Genomic DNA, 22771 nt, shown 5'->3' with positions numbered 1-22771 from the left:
GAACTGTAGACACTGGCAGAGAATTGAGCTTGAATTAGTGATAAACACATTTTTAAAGGCAGTTATTCCAAGAAAATTAAAATTTGTACAGAAATGAAGTAATGCAATATGAACAGTGGTCATCCAGAGATGTCAAAATCCTAATCCCCAGAACCCATAAATATGCTCGAGAAAAAGGTGGCAGACGGAATGAAGTGTGCTGGGAAGCTGGCCTTAAAATATGGAGATTATTCAAGATTATCTGAGTATACCCAGCGAAATCACAAGCATTCTTAAAAGTGGAAGTGGGAGGCAGAAGAGTAAGTGATATGATATGGAAAACACTTGTGGGTCATTGCTGAATTTGAAGATGGAGAAAGGAGCCAAGAACACAAGAAGGCAAGAGACCTCTAAAAGCTGGAAAAGGCAAGGGGACAAGTTCTTCCAGAGCTTCCAGAAAGCAACATAGCCCTGCCAGCAGCTTGATTGTAGTCCAGGAAAACCTCCAGAACTGCTAAAAGATGAATTTGTGTTGTTTTCAGTCAGTATGTTTGTAGTAATTTATTACAACAGCAACAGGAAACTGCTAGAATATATTATCTGGCTCAGCTATAAAGGGCAATGATATAATAACGTAAAAGAACAACTAAGTCAAAATTATACTGAAACTAAACATCATGGCAGGACTTATATATGTTGTACTAATAAAGAGTTTTAAAAGAACCTATATTTGCCTAAACATTTAAAATTAAGGAGTAGTGTAAACATGTTATTTAGGGAAAGGATATAGGTACCAAAAGTCATCTGAAAGGGTTAAAAGTGATTGCTTCTGGGACACTGGGCAGGGAACTGCTATTTTTTTTTTAAACAGAGTCTTACTCTGTTGTCCAGGGTAGAGTGCTGTGACATCAGAGCTCACAGCAATCTCAGACTCCTGGGCTCAAGGGATCCTCTTGCCTCTGCCAGCCAAGTAGCTGGCACTACAGGAGCAAGCCACAACACTTGGCTAATTTTTCTATTTTTTTATTTTTATTTATTATTATTATCTTGTAGAGACAAGGGTCTCACTCTTGCTCGGGCTGGTCTCCATCTCCTGAACTCCTGAGCTCAAGGGGTCCACCCTCCTCAGCTTCCCAGAGTGCTATGCTTATATGAGTGAGGCAGGGCTCAAGCCAACTACTGATTTTCTTAACTAATCTTAGAGAAATATTTGACTTTAAATCAAATCTTCATATACTTTTTTAAAAAATCGAAATAAATTTTAAGTCATAGAGAATATTCTTAACAACTTTAGTGATTACATTCAAAAACAGAAGAAATAAATAATTTCCTATGAAAACAATGAAAGAAAGAGCAAACTGGACTAGAACAGAAATTGAAATCAGAAGGTTAAATATCAAATCTCCCTCCTTACACCTTGAAATAAATAGGAATGGAATCAGAACAGGATCAAAATTCAGTTTTATTATTAAACATCAAGATAGTTAATTCTTATGTTTTGCAAACTTCCAGAAACTAGAAAATGATTAAAAGTTATGTAAACCTTTTTTTAGCTTAATGTATCATTGATAGCAAAATTTAACAGAAATAGTAAAATCAATTCATGAACACATGCCATTTTTTAGAAGGAAGACACATGTATATCCAGGCACATATAATTCACTATCAAGTAGATTTATCCCCCAAACAAAAAGACAGTCCAATAATGTTTAATGCAATTTACAATTCTGAGAAAAGAAAGTAAAAAGAGGGGTTGAATTATTTACTATAATTTTTAAAATAGTTTCACATATTATAACAAAAGAAGTATATTAACATTTCAATATATGAAGAAAAAGGCATGCAATGAAATTCTCTTCTCATTCATAATAAAAAAATCTTAGCAAATTGCAAATATAGTGAAACTTCCCTTATATGATAAAGAACTGCCAATGCTATACATAGTGGGAACACTTTATAAACAATCTCATTTAATTCTGGAACAAGATATAGACTTCTCTTTCCATATCACTAATCAATATTTTATTGCATATCCTAGCTACAACAATGAAAAAGTAAATAACACATCAATATAAAAATCATAAAAAGAAAGAAAAATTGTTTTTACAGGAGACATCTAAAAACAGAAAATGCAAAAGAATTAGCAACAAATTATAAGAATAAGGGCGAGGCAAGGTGGCTTATGTCTATAATCCTAGCATTTGGAAGGCTGAAGTTGGTGGATTGCCTGAGGTCACAAGTTCAAGACCAGCCTGAGCCAGAGCAAGACCTCATCTCTAAAAACAGCTGGGTGTTGTGGCAGGCGCCTGTAGTCCCAGCTACTCGGGAGTCTGAGGCAAGAGAATCTCTTGAACCCAAGAGTTTAAGGTTACTGTGAGCTATGACACCACTGTACTCTACTGAGGGCAACAAGGTGAGCCTTTGTCTCAAAAAAAAAAAAAAGAATAAGAATCTTCAAGGTTATCAGATACATGACTAGCTTACAGATCTCAATTAGAAAATGCAATAGAAAAATGACTCAATTAAAATGGCCACGAAAATAAAATATACTTATCAAAACTTATGAAAGGAAACTAAAAAGTGCATATGGAGTTAGTTATAGTATTACATGCTTATATTAGAGTAGAAAAAGTCAAATCAATGACCTAACAGTCCATTTTAAGACACATGAAAATAAAGGGAAAATCCAAAGCAAGCAAAAGGAAGGAAGTAATGAAGATAAGAACAGAAATAGAAAAAGAAAAAAAATCAATGAAGCTAAAAGCTGGTTCTTTGAAAAGATCAAAAAAGTTAGTAAAATTCTACATAGATTTGTAAGGAGAAAAAAGAGAAGACATTATCAGAAATGAAGACAAGTAGGTTTTTAAAAATCTTACAAATATTAAAAATATGGAATTACTATAAAAAATTATGGAAATGAATTTAATAATGTGGATGAAATGGAAAGATTATTTCAACAATATAAATTAACAACTCTCACTCAAGAAGAAAGAGATAATCTGTACAGCTCTTTATCTATTAAATAAATCAAATCAACTTCAAAACCAATCCTACAGCATCTATTCTAGGAGATAAGAGGGAGGTACATGTCCCAATTCATTTTATGAAACCAGAGTGGCTCTCTACCAAAACCAAGCAAATGCATTATTAAAAAAAATTAAAGACCAATATTTCTAATGAACATAGACAGCAAAAACAAATGAATAACAACAACGACAACAACAAAACCATAACAGAATACTAGCGAATGGAATCTAGAAATACGTAACAGGGATAATACATTATGACATTAATACATTTATCCTGGGAATGGAAGACTGGCTCAACAATCAAAAATCAAACTTTTTTTTTTTTTGTAGAGACAGAGTCTCACTTTATTGCCCTTGATAGAGTACTGGGGCATCACAGCTCACAGCAACCTCCAACTCCTGGGCTTAGGCGTTTCTTTTGCCTCAGCCTCCCAAGTAGCTGGGACTACAGGTGCCACCATAACACCTGTCTATTTTTTTGTTGCAGTTTGGCCGGGGCCGGGTTTGAACCTGCCACCCTTGGTATATGAGGCTGGCGTACCACCCACTTAGCTACAGGAACAGACTTACAATGACCATTTCAAAATATAGAAAAGCATTTGAAAAAATTCAACATATATTCATGATAAAATCCTTCAGTAAACTATTGACAGAAGAAAAGTCCTGTAAACTTACAAATGCCATGAGAGAAAAGCTGACACCATATTTAGTGGCAAAAGACTGAACACTTTCCACAATAACATCAGGAGCAAGGAGATCTGTTTTAAACACATGTATTAAATACTCATATTAGAGGTCCTATTCAGTTCAAACATAGCAAAAAAATAAAATGAAATAAAAATAGAGCAGAAAAGATACAAACTAGAGAAGAAATAAAACTTTATTAGCAGATAGCATAATCATCTACATAGAAAATACCAAGAATCTAAAATTCCATATACTCATAATAAACATTCAGAAGTTGAAATGTTTAGAATTGCCACTTATAATAGTATTAAAAAGCATATAATATTTAAGATAAATTTGATAAAATATATGTAAGACCTATACATTGAAAATGAGATAAGATTGGTGAGAGAATTTGCATTAAAAAAACAATGGAAAAATTTAGCATATTAATGTACCAGTAACTCAAGATAGTTAAGATGCCATTTCTTCCTAAATTGATCTTTACATTTAATTTGATCCCATTAAACTTCTAGTAGGATTTTTTAGGAGAAATTGGTAAGCCAATTTATCAACTTCTTTAAAAAAAGAAGGGTGTAGGTAGCCAAAAATACTGTTTAAACGAAGAACAAAGTAGTTGTTATTTCACTGAAATAATTGAATAATTGATCGTTGAAATCTTATTTCAATATTTATTATAATGCTATAGCAGAGTTTCTCAACCTCAACACCATGGACACTTTTGTGCAAGATGACACTGGCCTCTACCCACTAGATGCCGGTAGCTTGCCAATTGTGACAACTGAAATACCGTCCACATATTACTAAATGTCCTCTGGGGGGAAGTTGCCTCAGTTGAGAACCACTGAACTATAATAATGAATATAGTGTGGTAATATTTCAAGGTTACACAGATTAGATCAAAGACAGAATAGAGTTCAGAAGTAGATCCACACATAAATGGTCAGTTCATCTTGGACAAAGATGCCAAGGTAATTCAATGGGCAAAAGACAGTCTTGTCAACGAATGGAGCTGGAAACCTTGAGGATCCACATGAAAAATATGTGTATATACCTAGAATTTTGCCTTGCCCCAAAGACAAAAGTCATCCAAGCAAGCATCAAAGGTATAAACCAAAGAACTGAAACTATAAAACTCTAGAACAAAAGAGAGGATAATTTTGAAATTAAAGCAGAGATTTCTTAGGATACAAAAGGTACAAATCATAATAGAAAAATAGTTAAAATCAAAAGACAATTCATAGAAGGGCAGAAAATATTTTCAAAACATAACTTTTAAAGGATTTGTATTATACTGTATATTATATAGTGCATATATGTGTGTGCAGATATGTGAGTATATATATGTATCCCAAACGTTGACATGGAACTTGGGAAATTGTAGCTACATGTACCTTTATTTACAAAATATTCATTACAAAATTTTACAAAGTATTTTAAAAATATTCTCTACACGTTGACCACCTCTTTCTACACACACACACACACACACACACACACATACACACACACGAACTCTTCTCCATTTATCTCTTTGATCTAATCTGTGAACCTTGAAACATTACCATACCGTATCATGCTGAACACATTCCAAGGTATCTGTTGATTTGTTAGTTTTTTAATTTTGCCTATGTATGGCAACTTTTTGGACACCCTGTATAATATAAGCACACATAACAACCCAATCTTAAGAAAATAAACATCCCAACTTTAGAATGGGCAAACAAATTGAATGGACATTTCTCCACAGAAAACACACAAATGAGCAGTACTATCATTAATCATTGGAAAGTACAAACTAAACTACAATTAGTGATTACTACATATTCACTAGAAAGGCAAGACAGAGTACAAAGTCAATATACAAAAGTCAATGATCAACTGGAATTTGAAATTAAAAACACAACACCATTTACATTTCATGGTCATGCATCGGAAGAAGCAATATTATTGGATACAAAGACTCATTGTTAAGATCAGTTCTTCTCAAAAAAATTCATTTTATCACAAGGACATTTGCACTACATTATTTATTGCAGCTCAATTTACAGTCACCAAAATATGGAAACAACCTGAGTGCCCACCAACCCATGAATGGATGAATGAACTGTGGTATATGTATATCAGGGAATACTATGCAGCCATAAAAAGATAGAGACTTTGCATATTTTATATTAACCTGGATGGAGTTGAACATTTTTATTAGTAAAGTACCACAAGAATGGAAAAGCAAGTATCCAATGTACTCAATACTAATACGAAGCCAGTACACAAACTAATGTATGCCCACACAAGAGAAAAACTCAATTTGACTTAAGTTGGAGAGAGAGGGAGGAAGGAAGAGAATTGGTGTGCTCCCACCTAATGGGCACAATTTAAGGGTACATGGCACACCTCCTGAGTGTGGAACACAACTACAACAGGGACTATACCTAACAAATGCAAACACTGTAACCTAATCATTTGTATCCTCATATTAATCTGAAATTTAAAAAAAAAAAAGATCAGTTTTTCTCAACTGATGTATAGATTCAATAGAATTCCAATCAAAATCCCCAGAGGTTATTTTGTGGATGTTAATAAACTGATTCTGAAGCTTATGTGGGAAGGGAAAAGACCCAGAATAGTAAACACAGTACTTAAGAAGTGTAATAATGTTGACACTATCTGACTTCAAGAATTATAAATAAGCTAAAGTAGACAAGACAGTGTGGTATTGGTAAAAGAATAGACAAATAGATTAATGGAACAGAGATCCCAGAAATAGACTCACACAAATATAGTCAACTGATCTTTGACAAAGAAGCAAAAGCAATGCAAACTCAACAAAAGGTGCTGGAATAACTGGACACCGACGTACTGAAAAAAAGATGAATCTAGACACAAACCTTACCATCTTTACAAAAATTAACTCAAAATGGATCACAGATAGTAAGATGCAACGCCATAAAACTCCTACAAGATAACATAGGAGCAAAGAAAGCATGATTCATGAAAGTAAAAATAGACAAATTGGACTTCATTAAAATTTAAAATATTTTCTCTATAAAAGATACTGTTAAGGGAATAAAAATATAAATATAGAGACTGGGATAAAATATTTGCAAAACACATATCTGATACAGGACTTAACTGTATTTAAAATATACAAAGAATAAATCTAAATCATGAAACAATAAAAATCCTCAAAGAAAGTGTGGGGAAAACACCTGAAGACATCGGACTGGAGAAAGAGTTTATGAGAAAGACTTCCATGGCAATTGCAACAACAAAAATAAACAAATGAGACTTAATTAAACTCAATAGATTCTGTACAGCTAAGGAGACAACCACCAAACCAAATAGACAACCTACCAATGGGAAAGGATATTTGCATATTATGAATCAGACAAAAGCTTGATAACTGGGATCTACAGAGAACTCAAATTAATCAACATAAAAAGAGCCAACAATCCCTTATATCAATGGACAAGAGAAATGAATAGAACCTTCTCTAAAGAAGACAGACGAATGGCTAGCAAACATTTGAAAAAATGCTTATCGTCCCTAATTATCAGAGAAATGCTAATCAAAATCACCCTGAGATATCATCTAACTCCAGTGAGAATGGCCCACATCACAAAATCTCAAAACTACAGATGCTGACATGAATGTGGAAAGAAGGGAACACTTCTACATTCCTGGTGGGACTGCAAACTAATACAACCTTTTTGGAAGGAAGTATGGAGAACCCTCAAAGAACTCAAGTTAGACCTCCCATTTGATCCAGTAATCTCATTACTGAGCATCTACCCAGAAGAAGAAAAAATTATTTTATCATAAGTACATTTGCACTAGATTGTTTATCACAGCTCAATTTACAATGACCAAAATGTGGAAATGGCCTAAATGCCCACCAACCCAGGAATGGATTAACAAGCTGTGGTATATGTATACCAGGGAATACTATTCAGCCATTAAAAAGGATGGAGACTTTACATCTCTTGTATTAACCTGGATGGAAGTGGAACACACTATTCTTAGTAAAGCATCACAAGAATAGAGAAGCAAAAATCTTATGTACTCGATTCTGATATGAGGACAATTGATGACCTAGTACACATTGCGGGGTGGAAAAAGTGGGTGCAGGGAGAAAGAAGGAGGGAGAAGGTGGGGAATAATGATGTGTGACACACCTCTTAGGGATGGGTCACTGTTATAAGAGGGACTTTACCTAACAAATGCAATCAGTGTAAAAAAAATAAAATATACAAAGAAATCTTTATTTTCATTGTTTGGGATTCATTGAGGGTACAAAGTATTAGGTTACGCTGATTTCATTTGTTAGGTAAAGTCCCTCTTGTAATTGTGTCCTACCCCCAAGAGGTGTGCCATATATCCTGACCCACCCATCCCCTTCTCTCCTCCCCTCTTCTCAATCCCTCATTCCCCTACCTTACCCCTTGTATTAGCTCATCTACTGCCTTCATATTAGAATTGAGTACATTAAATTCTTGCTTCTCCATTCTTGTGATGCTTTACTAAGAAGAATGTGTTCCACCTCTATCCAGATTAATACACAAGACATAATGTCTCCATCTTTTTTAATGGTTGAATAGGATTCCATAGTATACATATACCACAGTTTCTTAATCCATTTTAGGTTGGTGGGCACTTACGTTGTTTCCACGTTTTGGTCACTGTAAACTGAGCTGCAATAAACGGTCTAGTGCAAATGTCCTTATTATAAAAGGACTTTTTTTTCTTCTGGGTAGATGTCCAGTAATGGGATTGCAGGATCAAATGGGAGGTCTAACTCATGTTCTTTGAGGGTTCTCCATACTTCCTTCCAATAAGGTTGTATTAGTTTGCAGCCGCACCAGCACTGTAAATGTGTTCCTTTCTCTCCACATCCATGCCAACATCTGCAGCTTTGAGACTTTGTGATGTGGGCCATTATCACTGGGTTTAGGTGATATCTCAGTGTGGTTTTGACTTGCATTTCTCTGATGATGAGGGACAATAAGCATTTTTTCAAATATTTGTTAGCCATTTGTCTGTCTTCATCAGAGAAGGCTCTGTTCATATCTCTTGCCCAAAGGTAGATGGGATTGTTTGATCTTTTTCTGTTAATTTGAATTCTCTGTAGATTCTAGTTATCACCCTTTTGTGAGATTGATATCCTGCAAATATCTTTTTCCATTCTGACAGTTGTCTTTTTGTTTTACTTGCTATGTGCTTAGCTGTGCAGAAGCTGTGCAGAGTCCCCTTTGTTGATTTTTGTTGTTGTTGTGATGGCTGCTGAGGTCTTTGTCATAAAATATTTCCCCAGTCCAACATCACCAAGAATTTTTTTGTTTGTTTTGTTTTGTTTTGTTTTGTTTTGTTGAGACAGAGGCTCAAGCAGTCACCCTGGGTAGAGTGCTATGCTGTCACAGCTAACAGCAACCTCAAACTCTTGGGTTTAAGCAATTCTCCTACCTCAGACTCCCCAGTAGCGGGACTACAGGTGCCTGCCACAATGCCCAGCTATTTTTTTGTTGTTGTTGCAGTTGTCACTGTTGTTTTAGCTGGCCTAGGCCAGGTCAGCCTCAGTGTATGTGGCCGACACCCTACCAACTGAGCTACAGGTACCACCCATCACCGAGAATTTTCTCCATACTTTCTTCTACTTGCTTTCTGATCTTTGATAAATCAAACAAAAGCATCTACTGGGGAAAAGAACCCCTATTCAATAAATGGTGCTGGAGAACTGGGTAACCACATGTAAAAGACTGAAACTTGACCCACACCTTTCATCCTTTATAAAAATTGACCCAAGGTGGATAAAAGATTTAAATCTAAGACATGAAATGATATACAAAGAAATTTTAAAACATGACAGTAAGAAAAGAAAAAAAAACAGTTAAAAACGATCAAAAGAACTGAACAGACACCTCAGTAAGGAATATATATAAATGGAAAATAATTCTATAGAAAGATGCTCAATTCATGTCATTAGGATATTGAAAATTAAAACAAAATGATGTAGCACTACACACCTGTTAGAACGGCCCAGATCCAAAATGTTGACAATACCACATGCTAGTAAAGATGTGGACCCACTGGAATACTTATTTGTTGCTGATGGCAATGCAAAAAGATAGAGCCTCTTTGAAGACAGTCGGGTAGTTTTTTAAAAAGCTAAACATAGACTTACCATATGATCCAGCAATTACACTCCTTGGCATAATTTTCCTAAAGAAGTTGAAAATATATCCACACAAAACTTGCACACAAATGTTTATAGCAACTTTATTCATAACTGCCAAAACTTGGAAGCAACTAAGATGTTCTTCTAAGATACTAAGATAAACAAACTGTGGTACATGCAGACAATAGAATATTATTCAGCAATAAAAAGATATGATCTACCAAGCCATGAAAAGACATGCAGGAACCTTAAATGCACATTTCTAAGAGAATGAAACCACTCCCAAAAGCTATTATTGTCAGATTTCAGCATGTGCCACATTAATGCAAGATGTTAATAACAGGGGAAATGGGAGAAATATGGTAACTCTCTGTTTAACTTTTTGTAAATCTCAAACTGTTCTAAAATAAAGTTTATTGTTTTATAAAAGACTGAAAATGCCAAATGCTAGTGGGGATGTTAAGAGCTGAGACTCTTATACTCTACTAGTGAGAATATAAAATTATATAGTTACTTTGGAGAATAATTTTGCAGTTTCTTATAAAGGTAGACATTTGCTTCTCATCTAACCCCCATAACTCCTTCTTAGGTATTTTCCTAGTATAAACAAAAATACAGCAGAACCTTCATATTGACCACCTCCTGACTTTGACTATCCCCTTAAGTTGACCTAATTGTCATAGGCTGGACATGCACTCCATGTACATATCAGTATCGTAGACCTAGTTCCTTATGTTAACCACCTCCACGTATTGACCAGTTTGTTACAGTCCCTTGGGGATCAACTTTCAGAGGTTCTACTGTACACGTGCTAACAGAAACCTGGACAAGAACATTTATAACAACATTATTTACAATAGCCAAAAAGTCGAAACAACCTAAGTGACCATCAACTGGTGAATGGACAAATCACTTGGTAATAATAAAGAACAAGTGGTAATAAAAAACATGCAACATGGATGACTCTTCTAAGCATGTCCTAAGAAGATTCATCCATGTATATACTATATAGTTTCATTGATGTGATAGCAAAAAAGAAGCAAAACTTCAAGGACACAGGACAGATCAATAGTCATATCAAGACATTTGCTTCACAAAGCAAAGAAGCATAAGGGAACCTTTTAAGGTGAAGGAAATGTTCTCTATGTTTATTGTGGTGGTGGTGGTGAGGTGGTTGCATGATCATATACATTTGTCAAAACTCAAACTTTATACTTATGAAGGATAAATTTTATTTTACTCACATTATATGTTAATAAACACAACTGAAAAGTAAAGGATGCCTAGGAATATGTCTATTATGTAAGAATATTATTAACAAAATTATAAACCTTTATCAAGAGCTGTAAAAATAGACTTGAATAAATGCCAAGATATAACAAATTCATGAATAGGAAGTATGTCTGTCAAAAATATGTCAATTCTTCTCTAAATCATTCTACAATTTCAAAATAAACCCATGATTTGCTTAGAATTTGATAATCTTATTTTAAAATCAATGTATAAGAGCAAAAGACCAAAAATAATCAAGATAATCCAGAAAGACTAAGAAAAGTGGTATGAGTGTGGGTGAGGGCAGGGAATGAAAAATAAGTTGAACTCACAAATATCAAGATTCATTATAAAGCATTCGTAAGTGAATCAACACAAGTGTAGACAAAATAGAAAGCGTACAAATTGACCCAAGCATATATAGAAACTAGGCAATATGTTGGAGTTTGTATTCTAAACTAGCTGTGGATAAATGATATTTAAAACAAATGGTATTTTACATAGAAAAAAATTGATTCACATTTCATATAACATTCAAGAATAAAATCCAGATGGATTAAAGAGCTAAGTGTAAAAAATGTTAAACTCCTTTTCAAAGAAATGTGGAGAACATTTTTGTAATCATGGCATCAGAAATACTTCTCAAACATAATACTAAACTCACAATACTTGAAGAGATTGATAAACTTGACATAAAAATGTAAAACTTCTGCGTCATAAGGAACCCCATAAAATTAAAAGCCAAGTAACATACTGGAAGCAGATATATGCAGCATATATAACTGACCAATAATTAGGATCCAGAATATATAAAGAAGTATTGCACATCAATAAGAAAAAGCAACCCAAGAGAAAATTAAGCAACTGTGAGCAGCTCTGGTTTCATGTTTGAAAGGATGTGGAAAGGAATAAAGCTGGGGCTAGACACAAAGGAAGTTAGAGTTTTATTTACTTTAGACATATCTGAAGCAAAAATGACAAAATGCTAACTAAAAATTGTTAATTCTGCGTTATATATGTGTGTTATTAGAGGCTTCTCTGAGTTACTTGCTATGTATTTTTATTTTATCAGAATAAATAAACTTGTAAACTATAAATCTACAGTAATAAATTTGAACACAGTGAAGAAATCGAAGTTAAATTTATTAATAATAATTCCCTGGTCCCCAGCTATAATCAGCTAGCAGAAATAATGAAAGAAAGATTCCCCTCACAAAATTAAAAGCATAAAATAAATATACTACTGCTATTATACACTCTATATAGACAAATAAATTGAAGCTTTATAGAGACCACACAGCTAGTAAGTTGAAGAGCTAAGGTAATAAAAATTGTTTTAAAGCTACAATAATATTTAAACTTTGTAACTAGGACAAGAGACAGACTAAAAGAAATGGAAAATAAATAAATCCCAAAAAGAACTTACTATATATAACAATTTATAGATTACAGAACAGTGAGGAAAAATGAATTATTCAGTATTTGGTGCTATGAAACAATTGACAGGGAAAACAATTTAGAAAGTTAACTCACACCACACAGCAAAATAAATTCCAGAGAGATTAAACATAAGCAATAAAAACAAACAAACAAAAAATCCATGTAAGCACTTATCCAGTTTGAATGGGGAAGAACTTCTTAAACATGAATTCAGCAGGAGAAATTACAAAGATAGATATAATTACATAAAAATTAAGATTGCTGTGTATAAAAGTTAATTTAAAATGTAAACTGGCAAGAAACATATAAATTCTCAATAGAAAAATGTACAAAAATCATGCATAGACGCTCATAGAAAAAACAAAAATGATGACGAAATATAAGAAAGTATTCATGCTCACTACAATAACAGAAACATACGCTAAAATAGTAAGATATCATTTTGCCCCTGTCAGATTGGCAAAGATTTTAGAAGAATGACTATACCCCACAATGGCACAGGAGTATGAACAGAAATTGACAATCTTACACAGTGGGACCTCATTACGTATGTTTCAAAAACCTTTTAAAAGTTAATGTCCTTAGTAATCCTCTTATAAAAACTCATCTTCACTAAATCATTCAACAAATACTGAGTAAGAATCTACAACGTGTCAGACATTTATTCTAGGTGCTAAGGGACACAACAGTGAACAAAATAGGAAAATCCCTGTGCTTGGAGGACTTGTATGCTAGTACGAGGATCCAAACAAGTAAAATACTTAGTCTGTTAGGCAATGATAAAAACCAAAGGGAAAAAATAAAGCAAGAAAAGGGAAGAGTGAGGGTTGGGGGAGCATAGTTTGCGTTTTTAAGCAAGATCATTATAGGAGACCTATAGGTGACATTTGAATGAACACCCAAAAGAGGTGGGTTTCAAAGAAGCAAAGATAAGTTAAATGACCAATATGGGATCAATCAAATAATTATGATAGAAATGGTACAAATGAAAAGTCTGCAGCCATTATAAATTGGTTGAAGGCTGCTGGATGACAGGGGCAATGCTTGCAATATAACACCAAAGGAAAAGCTGAATATAAAATAGTACATATAAGATAGAAAGTCAATTATGTAAACATGAAAACACACCTGGAAGGAAATACAGCAAGTTCTCTCTGCACTAGGGATTTAGAGGTGATTTGTGTTAATGTCTCTTCATTTTCCAAATTTGCTATAATGAGGCTGTTTTTTCTGCTATAATCAGTAAAAAAAAAAACAATTTATGATAGATATTACAGTCTTAAGGTAGATTGGAAAATACACACAATATTTTAGATGACGGTGCTGGACAGTTATGCCTAGAGTACTAGGTCAAGGTTTAAACGTCATACTTAAGAAAGATATTGAAAACTGGAGTGCCACAGAAGATACTCAAAATATATATTACATGAATTCAAGAACTAGGAATAAGTAAGCTGGAGAAAAGATGAAAAGAAGAATAAACCATCTTTAAACATTTGAATGGTTATTATAGGAAAGAGAAATAAAAATTGCTCAGCACTGCTGTTGCTCCAAGGAGCAAGACCAATGGGTTGGATCCAGAGGACAGATTCCAGATCTGTATAAAGAATAACTTGCTAACAATTACAGCTGTCTATTGTCAGGTGATATTAAGCAACCTTTCCTGGAACCATTCACATGGAAAATAGATGACCATATGTACTGGGTGATAAGCCATGAGTGCTAAGGGCCCTGCCATTTCTGGGCTTCTCATGTTCTGTTCTAAGAAGTTATTTTATGCTATGATGACTTACATAATTCCATCTCCATCCACCTCCCCTTCCCTTCAAAAATATATATAATACTCATTCTTTTTAAGAAATCATTTTTTAAAGAGTAAAGCACCTTCAAAATATACATCCTGGAGATTTTCATGCCTCCTCCTGTGGTATAATGAGAAGACATATTTTGTACCGACATCGATGCCCTTAAAATCATGTTTTAAATATAAAAAAGTTTTTTTCTTCTATTAGCAACCAGAATTTCCCTTTTCCTTCTTAAAACCGTACATACATCTTCCCCCTGAGAAGAGACTACGTACCTGGACCATTACACTACTGAATATGGGATAATCACCTCATCTGTATCTCACAGTATCCTGCAGGATTTTATTCTCAGTAACACTGTAGTTTATTTTAAAATCAGCAGTAGCAGAAATCTCACCTAATGTCCAGCTTTACTACAGATTTTAAAATATACTCAATTCTCTCCTTAGCTCTCAAGACAGTCACAATTTCAGCCATCTCAAGAATAGAACAAGAAAAGGGCCTCCTTGTGAGCTCTATCAAACCCTGTGAATACTTTCACCAAAATTAGCAACCTTGAAAATTCTGTTTAAAGTCCTTACTGTTGCCTAAATAAGTGACTGAACTTGAACTACCTGCATGGGCCATAAGAACATAGTGTAGAGCCTAGTATGAACTATAGAACCTTATAGCTTGGTTGAGTCTTTATCAACATCTCAATGGACTCAGTCACCTTGCTCAAAACTCTATTCCAACCCCCCTCCATTTTACAGTTACGAAAACTGAGGCTCAAATAAGACAAATGATACCTCACAAGAAACTAAGTATCCAAGCCAAGACTGGAATTTACAGACTAGGCTATCAGAACTCCCAGTTTAAGAGAGATTGTTCACATCTAGTTCTTCGTAATTTTTTTTTTTTTCCTGTCAGGTGCCTGTTCTTAAGTTGCTGAATGGAAAAGGTGAGGGGATCTGGGAAGGGTACTGGTTCATTGAAAGTTTCATTAAACCGCATGACATATCAGCTGGTTTTCCAGTAAGTCTGTACTCCTGTGGACATAAGCCTGCAGGGACCCATACTATTTCAGCACTCTCATCTGCCCAACATCTGAAAAATGGCCGCTCAGCCTCCAGCTGAAATGTTAGTGAGCACTGTGAGTAGCAGCGCAGGAAGGGCTATTAGTAACTGGGTGCCGTTTACCTTTACTCAAATTTTACTGCAAAGTTGAATAATGGTGACCACATTTTCCTTTTTTCTTTCTTTTTTTTTTTTTTCTGTCATGAATAGCGAGCAAGAGTCATGGATGTGGCTCGTGGAGCATTGAGGACAGCAACACAATATTTCACTGTCTGCAGGCGGAAAGGCCCAGCAGCTCAAATATTACGTAAAGGCTTCACACTTTCCTTCTTCCTCTACACATGAATCACAACTTAGGCCTCTTCAGGGACTAGAATAATGTTTGTCTCCCCATCTAAGCCCTTGGTTCCAAGGTGGCAACAACCGTGCCTATTTTGCTCACCACTGTATTGTCCATGTCTACTAAATGGAACATATTCAGTAAATATTTGTCCAACAAATGGATGGAGCCCTGCTCTCTTGGCACCTTTGTGACCTTGTACTTTTCTAGTTCTCCTTCCATACATCTGACCTTTCCTCCTTTGTAGCCTCATACAGGTTCATCATCTTTTCTACCTATATCCTAAATAAAGATAAGAATTCTCCAAAGTACCATCCTTGGATCTCTTTTCTACTTCAAGTAATGAAAGACAATGATTCTCAAGTTACTGTCTCCAATTGACTTCTTTCCAGAGTTCCAATCATATTATTTTTTAGTAGACTTAGTAACTTTTACTACGCTTTTACAAATCAAGCTGTTCACCCTCTCAGCATCAGTTTGTCAATCCATAAAATGAGGGAGTTTCATTTCCTTTGCACACAAATTCCTAATTTTCCTGGTTAACATTCAATATTATTTATAGTCAAGCCTTCCAATTATCTTGCTAAACATTTCTCACTGAATTTCACCATATACTTGACTCCAATACAACTGATTTCTGCCTAGAATACATTTTCCACACCCCAACTCTCCATTTCCAAACTTTGTGTAATCTTCAAAGCTCAGTTCAAAGGCTGTATCCTGGAAGCTGTCTTTAATCTCCTTGAAGCCCTTCTTTGCCTCTCTTTTGTAGATCTCACCCTCCTAGCACCATAGTTCTTGGTGTATTTCTTCTCTCTCCTACTTGATTATGTCATCTTGGAGAGCAGAGACTATTTCTAAGTCTTCTGTGTCTCCCACATTGTCTTTGGCCCCTAGTAGATTTAGTAACCTTATACAGAATGGATTCAACTTATGCGGTTTCAGTCACTCTGCTTAAAACTGTTTCTGGACTAAAGACCAAATCCATCACAAGGGACCAGTCCAGACAATTGGCTATTGTTATACTTCCCAAATTTGTTATGCTTCTCTCATCACAGGGCCCTGGTACATGCTTTCCCCTCCATCTAGAAAACTACTTCCTCGCCTCCATCATCTTTTACCCACACCCATACACATCTCTGCTCAGCCTCAATATTACTTCCTGAAGAGTGTTTTGCTTAAACTCTAAGCTAGATCAGTTATATATGTTCATAGTCCCACCCCCTTGTACTTTTCCTTCATAGCACTTATTATTAGTTGAAATGACATGGCTGTGTAATTATCTCATTAACAACCTCTTCTCTATCAAACTGTAAGGCCCAAACAAGTAGGGGTCATCTGCCTTATTCATCTTTGCATCCTCTGCACAGTAGCTACCCATATCATTGAAAAAATTAACAATAATAATAATTAAAGTGAATGACTGAATTGTCAAAAGGTAAAGATGTAAGACTTACAGTGTACACAATCTTTGCCCGGCTTCCTAAAATTCCTTCAAAATAAAATTGAGATGTCAGGTAGAGCTCTGAAATAGTCAAACTGGCCTTCTATAAGAAGATGTATGAAAGACAATGTACACTGCCTTCCCAATGTGGAAGAAAGCCCAAATTACCTTTCTTTAATGAATGTGTGATCCCATGACTAACAACAATGGTTCATTCACTCATTCAACAAACATGTATTAAGCACCTACTCCCCATACACTAGGCCAATGGCTGAGGTTGCAGTAAATTGAACTGATACAGTCTCTCACCCATTTAGAATATACAATCCATAAGTGGAATTTATGGAAGCTATAAGGAAACTAAGAATTTTAAGAAAAAAACTTTTTAGCAATCATGACACCTGAATAATGCTACTTTGTGTATATGCTTAATTCTCCACCAAAGGAGATATTTAACTACAGGGTGAAAGATCATCTGACAGGTAATTTAGAAGTTATAGCTGGGCTTAATTAGAGCCTCTTAAATTAGATGGTCAGCTAGCCTAGATTAGTATTGCTAGAAGTGTGGTCTACAGACCCATCCTGTTTGTGAACTTTTATTACAAGACAATAATAACCAAAGTGGAGAAATTTGACAGTAAGCATTTAGAAGATGTTGCAGCAATTGAAAAAAAAATAAATTTATTGTCTATTGAATCTAATAGTAAAAATGCAGGATTATACTTTGTCTTTTTTCTTTCCTAGTAATTGATAATTAATGCATTTTACTAAAGTAACAGTCTTCTGTGATGGATTATGGAAAATACAGACAACTAGTCTTTCACTAAGATTATTTGATAAAAACTGCTCCAGTATTGCTACTTGAAGTGTGGTCAGTGGAACATCAGTCCAGGATCACTTGGAAGCTTGTTAAAATGCAAAATCTCAGGCCTCATCCCTCAATCCCCTGAGTCAGAATTAGCATTTTAACAAGATTCCCAGGGGATTTTTTGCACATTAAAGGTGTGAAAAGTACTCATCTAAATGATTTCTAAAGCCACCCATAACCCTGAGGTTTTGTGATTTGCTTCAGATTGAGAATGGCACAGCTGAAAGACCCTTCCTTGGAAAGAGTCCACCTCCTCGTTTTGTAGATGGAAACACTGAGATCCATGAAGGAGAAATCACATGTCCAAGGTAATTGGTAAATTGTCAGAGCCAGGAATGGAACCCCAATTTGCACACATCCAGGTCAGTGTTCCACTTTAGCACACCACATGCTCAATCCTTTTCTACCCAATTCCACTCTGTACCATCCCCTCAAGTGATGTCATTATTTTTGAGATACTTTCTGTTGTATCAGTTGATCTTTCTACCATCCATACACTGTATGAACCTTCAATCACCTCTATTTCCAATGTCTTCTTTTTGATAATTGCCCTTAATCCCTGCAGTCACTCAAATCTTCCCACATGCTTATTGTCTGGGTGCTACATAGACAATCTAGGGCTTTAGAAGGACTACTAGCAACAGAATCTTGGCTTTTAGGAATACAAAAGAGACTTTCTTTGTTCTCATCAGTCCAGTTGACACCAGATAGCAAGGAAAAGAACACACGCTATCAGCACTGCTTGAGAAAGCTCAGTCTGATCAGTTTGTGGCTGGCAAACAAGTGGGATATTAGGCCATATTAAGGAAAATCTAGTCTCTAGACTGAGGTGAATGACAGTCCTGTAGTCTTGTTAGATCTGAGGATTGACAAAAAGGGATAAATGTAGTATTCAATTAATTGAAGAACTATTATTTTAAAAAAGCAAATTTGCTCCAGATAGTCCCAAAGAAACAATGAATAGAAGTTGCAGAGAAACAGATTTGGGCTTATAATGGGAAATATTTTCTGATAATCAGAGTGGCTCAATGACACAAAGAACCACCTAATAAGCTCTCTTGCACTGCAGGGAGTTCAAATAGAAATCAGTCAACAGATTGGATGTTAAAACAAATTGAAGAACTGGGTGGAGAAGTAAAGCTTAATGATCTTTAGGGTTCCTTCCAGTTCCAAGGTTTTAGTACTGTAAAATTTTCGGTACAGGAAAACTCCATCTCTCAGGAAATAAGAATGAGGTCTGTTCCTGAAAGGCACAGTGTTAAGCTGAATGTGGGGTGGATGAGAGTATGGCACTGGAAAAGCGAATTCTTTCCAGTCATCATTTTTAAAGAAAGGTAGCCTGGCTAAAGAAATCCTCTCCAGCAGCCCCTCCTGGAAACTCAGGTGAGGCCTGGTTCCAGCCTAAGTCCTTGTTAGTCCACACAAAAAGCAGACCATTACTTTCCAAAAAATCTTGCTAAGCACCACTGTTTCTGTTGTCCCTATACTTGCCTAACAGACAAATGTGCAAAACTCTCCCCAAGGAGGCAGTAGTGCTTAATGGTCAAGACCATGGAATCTACCTAGACCCAGGTAGCCTGCGTTTTAATTTTCAATTGAGACATTTAATTGATGTATAATCTTGGACAAGTTTCTTAACCTCTCTGTGCCTCATTTTCTCATCAGTAAACCAAGGATAATAATAGTGTCTGCTTCATCAGGTTGATGGAAGAATTCAACAAGGTAATAAACATTAAATCCTCAGCCCAGGATCTGAAACATACTACACACTCAACAACCATAATGATTTGTATTATGGGTGCTATAATTACTATTAGAAGCACAAGACCCCAGCAAGCAATCAGATCCCTTCCTCTACCAGTTCAGAGGGGCTAAACTACAAGAGCTTCAGCCAGTCTTTGCATAGCTCCAGAGTATCAGAACCTGCTGACCCTCACTAAGCCAAACCATTCATGCTAGGAATTCTGGCTCCCCACCCTGCTCTCCTGAAATCCAACAGCCTCCCCTCCCCCAGTCTCCCTGCCCATGCCACCCCACAGCTACAGTCAGAGAGCAACAAACTGGGAAGCCAGTTCCAGACAGGTGTTTCCTCCCTCCCAAGGACAGAGCTGGACCTAACAGGATGCTTACCAGTGGGTCAGGGTGGGGTGTCCAAATCCCTAGGCTGTAGGCTCAACTCTCTGGGATTGAGGGTGGGTAAGCATTGGGGCTTCCCCCCAAGAATCAATAGGAACCTCCCAAGTTTGTGGAGGGAGTCAGGCCCAACCCCACAGTGAGCCTCTTAAAGGAAGGTGAACGGTCTCAACCTGCTTCAAAGGCAGCAGTTATTTACAACTTTCTACTCACTTGCATCTGGGGGAGGGTTGGGGGATGGAGGAAAGGGCTTTAAGGTACAGTCCTTCTTTTTCATCTCCAGCAGCAAGAAGCAGCTGCAGAGAAAGAGTTAAAGGAGGGAGGAAGCTCCAGCCATTACCCCATCCCCACGCCTAGGGCTGTCTGGGGGGTCATGACAGTGCTGTCTGCTCTGGCTAGGGGCCACTCAGTGGCTTTCTGCAGCAGCTGCTGGGCCCCCAAGCAATTTGCAAGGTCAATGCTGACCTGCTTCTAAAGAGGAACAAAACAATTCACTGACAATAAAGCAAATCACGCACACAACACATCGCAACCCCCCTTCCTCCAAATCAGGTTTTACCCCAGTTCCTCCCTTCCCAGATGCCGCCTCTGGGCTTCCACCAGCCCCACTGGGGAACCCAGGATAGCATCACAGCTGCAGAGCATGTCTCGCCTCCCCGGCCAACCCAAGGAGACTCTCCCTACGAGGGAGAGATGCTATCGCTAAAGGAGACCTGAGCTTGGGGGAGGGGGAAGAAGGAACATCTATGTTTCTTACCGAGCGCCACAGTCACTTCCCCCAAGCTGAGAGGAGAGAAGGATGAATGAACTGAAACAAGTTGGAGGTTGAGCCCTTACAGACCTCGGCTGCTGCTTCCCTTTCCTGGGTCTCTCTCCAGGTCCCTCTCTCGGTCTGTCTCTCTGGTTTGCTCGCTAGCTTGCGCGCGCTCACGCTCTCCCTCTGTCTCTCTCCCTCCCTCTCTCTTCCTCCCTCCCTCCCTCTCTTCTCTCTCCCTCTCTCTCTCCCTCTCTCCCTTTCTCCCCCTCTCCCTCTCTGTGAGTCTCTCCCTCCCCTGCTCCCCTCCTCTACTCCCCTCCCCCTTTTCTGGCTTTGGGTTCACCACTGCCTGGTGCTGAGCACGCGGCTGTTCTGGGGCTCTGAATACAGCGCTGCAAGGCTTTAGATCTGTGACTGCCTTACGAAAAACTAAAGTAGTATTTTATTCTTTAAGGTATCCAGCAGAGAACTAGAGGGAAGCTCAGAGGGAAGGGGAGGAGCAGAGCAGACCAGGGGATGAGAAAGAGAGCAAAAGGGTAAGCGCAAATAGGAGGATAAAGGAAGTAATGGATTACCTTAGCTGGGGTGTGATGCTTACTTGCTGCTCCAAGACCGAAGAGTGAGCCTCTTCTCTTTCTCTCTCCCTTGCATCCCTATGGGCGTGCCTTCTAACCCAGGCTCCAAATAAAGGTTCAACAATCCTGTCTGTTCAAATTCCATTTCTGAAGACAATAGTAAGCAAAAACATGTTCATCAAAGTGGTTGTCATTCCCACTCCACTATGAAGAAACAGTTCAGCCACATTGATCCCCTATTGACCTAACTTCCACCCCCCACCCTCAACCAAGTAGAAATGGATGTGGACCCAATTTGAAACCGTCAGCTGGAGCTTCCCTCTAAGACAAGATAGATAAGCAGCAGAACCACAATGCCTTCCTTTCAAAAAATTCTGAAGGGAAAATAGCTGTATGTAAGTGTATGAGTCTACATGTGACTTTGCACAAGGGGAAAGGAGTAAGATTTATTGAATCAAAGTATAAAAAATACATAACCTTGTGGGAGAAAAACAAGAAAAAGCAACCTGAGTGAAGTTCAGTAACAATGCAACATAGGATAGAAAGAGACCTAGGCTAAAAATAAAACAAAGAAACTTAAGTTTGAGTTCTGACTCTGAAAATTATTATGTTGCCTTTGACAAGTCATGACTTCAGTTCAGCCCTCAACATCCTCAGTGGAAAAATGAATAGGGCTAGATATAGATAATCATAAAAGATACTTCTAGAGCTAACACTCTAAGATCTAAAAACAGACTAATTCCAGGTGAAGGAGAAGGAAGAGTTGAGAATAAAAAATAAACTACCAAATTTCAAAGGCTCCCCAAAGTTAAGTCCCCAAATGGAACTCTAGATCACAGTGACTCAAAATTCCTTTTTTAGTGTTTTAGGGGTAATATGAATATAAGCATATGAGCAAACAGCTGCTCCTATCAAGGAATTCAGCATCTGCCCACATATAATAAGCATGAAAGTTTTCTTACTCAAACCCCTCATATTGCAATTCCTAGTTCATTTAGTCAGAGAATCAAAGGGCATCTGATTGAAAGTAAATTATTTTTTCATGTTTTAAGCATATTGGCATCAATATGCATAGTGACTGGGACATAGTAGGCATTTAGAATTTTGCCCACAGGGTACCATTTCCATTTAAATTATAATCCCATTGAGTTTCCCCCAGATTCTTAATACTCTCTACACCTGCACATGTACAACACTCCAACTGCACACTTCTT

General features: G+C 36.7%; 1 protein-coding gene across 1 annotated transcript in view; it reads right to left on the bottom strand.

Moving 5' to 3' along the window:
- GABRA3 (gamma-aminobutyric acid type A receptor alpha3 subunit) overlaps window positions 1-21198 on the bottom strand; it is a 232001-nt gene extending 210803 nt beyond the window's left edge. Inside the window, exon 1 of the mRNA XM_003800932.2 lies at window positions 20983-21198. The gene's annotated coding sequence lies outside the window, so the exon portion shown is untranslated. The remainder of the gene's footprint in view (window positions 1-20982) is intronic.
- Between the last annotated feature and the right edge of the window lie 1573 nt (window positions 21199-22771).

Source organism: Otolemur garnettii, unplaced genomic scaffold (genome assembly GCF_000181295.1).
Source record: "Otolemur garnettii isolate 467f Iridium unplaced genomic scaffold, OtoGar3 scaffold00190, whole genome shotgun sequence".
Taxonomy (NCBI): domain Eukaryota; kingdom Metazoa; phylum Chordata; class Mammalia; order Primates; family Galagidae; genus Otolemur; species Otolemur garnettii.
Note: the sequence above shows the minus strand (reverse complement) of the source record. Positions and strands in the feature narration are given on the sequence as shown.